Below are 3,666 nucleotides of genomic sequence, written 5' to 3' on the forward strand. Positions count from 1 at the left end.
ATAAAAAATTATTATAAAAATAAATAAATTAAAAAAAAAAAAAAAGACCATCTGAGCCTTGCGTTCTCCTCTGTACAATGAAGAAACCTGCCCCCACCTACCCCTATGATTACTGAAGAGAGTGGGATACTGTATGGCATGGGTGTTTTTGGCTGCTTACCCAACTTCCATTCTCCACCCTTTCCATCCTGATGGCACCGAGATTAGATTCCAGAATCCACCCCCTCCTCACACACCCATGTATTTCCAGCTAGCTGAGTCCAGGGGAACTCCAGGAGTAGGCTGGTTTTATTTTATTTTATTTTATTTTATTTTAATTTAATTTAATTTTATTTTATATTTTATTTTATTTTATTTTATTTTTGTTTTGTTTTGTTTTTTAAGATTTTATTTATTTATTGGACAGAGAGAGACACAGTGAGAGAGGGAACACAAGCAGGGGGAGTGGGAGAGAGAAGCAGGGTTCCCACTGAGCAGGGAGGCCACGCTGGGCTTGGTAGGACCATGACCTGAGCCGAAGGCAGACTAAGCCACCTAGGCGCCCCAGGCTCGTTTTATTAAGGACAACCCTACCTTCTCTGATAAAGACTGGGCATAGGACTGGCCTATGACTTAACTCCATCCAAAGAGACACAAGACAAGATTTGCTGCTGGTTCCTGAGACCATCTCTTCTTCTGGATGTCCCTGTGTGTGGATTTGAGATCCCGAACTGGTTACCAGGCTGAGGATAAAGTGAACATATAGAGGATGGCAAACTGGCAGAGCCACAGGAATGCAGGGAGATAGGGTCTGGGGTGACTCTTTAGAAGGAAAGTATGGGTCACGAACAAAAGCTATGATTAACCTTTTATTCTTCAAAAAGTTTATACCCTACAAAAACCAATTTTTCATTCAAACATTTGATATGAAGTCAATTAATCACAGAAATCAATATTTTGGGGCGCCTGGGTGGCACAGCGGTTAAGCGCCTGCCTTCAGCTCAGGGCGTGATCCCGGCGTTATGGGATCGAGCCCCACATCAGGCTCCTCCGCTATGAGCCTGCTTCTTCCTCTCCCACTCCCCCTGCTTGTGTTCCCTCTCTCACTGGCTGTCTCTATCTCTGTCCAATAAATAAATAAAATCTAAAAAAAAAAAAAAAGAAATCAATATTTTGAGCTAGCCCATCTGTTTATTTACAGATTTTTGCCAACTGGCTTTTATCCTTTCCCTCATCAACCCTTCAACAGATTTTTTTTGAGCACCTGTTATGACAGTAGCAAGGGGAAAAAGACTAGGTCCATATCCATTAGGACATTTCTACTCAAAGTGTGGGCTTTGAACCAGCAGCATGATAATCACCTGGAAGCTTGGCAAAAATGCAAAGTCATGGGTCTGGCCCTAGACATACTGCATTAGAATCTCTAGGGGTGGGCCTAGGAATCTGTATTTCAACAGTACCTCCAGATGATTCTTCTGTGTGCTAGAGTGACTACTCTCATAGCTTACGACCTCGTGAAGAGTTATGTAAACTACATTAAGAGCAATGATTATCCTTGGAGATACATACCAAGTGCAATGGAAACATAGGAAGGGCCCCTTAGAACTAAAAATTACTGAGCACCTAGGATGTTCCAGGCATACCCCCGGCCTTGTCTTAGACACCAGAGTGACTAAGTGATATTTGAACCCAAGTCCTTTCTGACTCCAAATTTCACAATCACTGTATACAACTGCCCTGAGGCTGAGAAACATGGGACGTTTCACGAAGAAGGCTGTGTTTGAGCCAAGTCTCAATCTGCTAAACCAAAAACCTGGAGCAAAACGGACTAGTATTGTTAGTCCTGCTGAATGTTACAGAACACAGACAGGAATGGAAGCAAGAGAGACCATCGCATAATCAGGAACTTAAAGCAGTCCAACGTAAAGTGCTGGGGAGCAGGAGTGCGGATGGGACTAGACAGCGAGGGAGAGGTCTTGTTATAAATAAAGGGTTGATACGCTATATAAATGGATTCATATTTTGTTATATAGGAAAAAGAGAGGACCATTGAAGAATTTTACAGGACTAAAAGACCAGTTTGGTGTGATAAAGATTACCAGTAGAGTAACATGATACAAAAAAAAGGCAGGCAGCAATATTGAAGGTCCAAAGTCAGGCAGGCAAGCTGAGCACTAGGCCAGGGCAGAGGTGGTGGGGGCCTGAGTGAAGGCACAGAGGGGGTTGGGCAGAGGGGACTGGTGTGGAACTATGAAGATGGAACTGACAGCACTTCACTACTGAGATTCACTTCTTGAATAAATATTTACAAAGTTCCCACCATGGGCCAGGCACTGTTCTTGGAAGTGGGGATTTGGCAGTGAATAAGACCCACAAAGTCCTTCATAAAGCTTGCATCCCAGTGCGCCTTGGTTAAGAGGCAGTTGGTCAAGTAGGCTGGCGTTGTTCAGTATAATGTCAGTGATGATACATGACGTGAAGGAAAACAAAACGGGCGAGGGGAGAGTTAAGTGACGTAGTGGCTGCCATTCTAGGGAGGGGTCAGGAAAGGGCGCTCCCTAAGGTGACATTTGGGCAGTGGCCTGAATGAAGTGAGGGATAAGCTATGGGTCTTCTGGGGGCAGAGGCAAACATGATGGGAATGGAGGCTGGAGACTGGTCAGAGGAAGAGTCTAGAAGGACTTCCAAATGGATGGTAATTTACTGAGAAAGAGACGTGGGTGGGTGATGCTAAGAGGCAGCCACACAGAGAAGCCGGGCTCTCAGTATGGTGGTCTACATGGAGAGTGGGGATTATTTGCAGGAAATCTTAAGAACATTTTCTAAAATTCCAATTCAAAGACACTGGCTGAATGATTTTCTTATTACATAAAAAGGATCAGACTTTTTGTATCAGACTTCATTTTGGTAAATAGTGGAACCAAAGTTATTTCAGTGAGCCACAAAATGCTTTTTAAGTGCTATTTAAAGGGCTTTCTTAGACAATTATCATATGATTTCTCTCATCTATGGAACATAAGAACTAGGAAGATCGGTAGGAGAAGAAAGGGATAAAGAAAGGGGGGTAATCAGAAGGGGGAATGAAGCATGAGAGACTATGGACTCTGAGAAACAAACTGAGGGCTTCAGAGGGGGGGGGGTGGGGGAATGGGATAGACTGGTGATGGGTAGTAAGGAGGGCACGTATTGCATGGAGCACTGGGTGTTATACACAACTAATGAATCATCGAACTTTACATCAGAAACCAGGGATGTACTGTATGGTGACTAACATAATATAATAAAAAAACATTAAAAAAAAAAAAAAGAAAGGGCATCGGAGAGGGGAAAATCAAAATGCAGTGAAAAGTGTGTGTTTGTATGTGTTTATACGTAAATATGTATGTCAATGTATACCTCTGTATAGTACCTGCGTGCAAATTAAATGTAAGTTTTAGCAATATTAGATTGAATGTTTACATGTACATGTGTACATTTAACATATGTATACATTTTAGTGTATGTTAGATTACACACATGTCAATGTGTCTGTATATTTATTATACACAAATTGTATATAGAGATCCTACAAGATTATATATATTTCTAGGCTAAGACCAAATAAACGGTGATCAGTAAAAAAAAAATAAATAAATAAATAAAAGGCTTTCTTGAAAGCTTCTCACAAACTTAAAAGCTTAAGTAAAC

This window comes from Ursus arctos, unplaced genomic scaffold (assembly GCF_023065955.2).
Source record: "Ursus arctos isolate Adak ecotype North America unplaced genomic scaffold, UrsArc2.0 scaffold_15, whole genome shotgun sequence".
NCBI classification, from domain to species: domain Eukaryota; kingdom Metazoa; phylum Chordata; class Mammalia; order Carnivora; family Ursidae; genus Ursus; species Ursus arctos.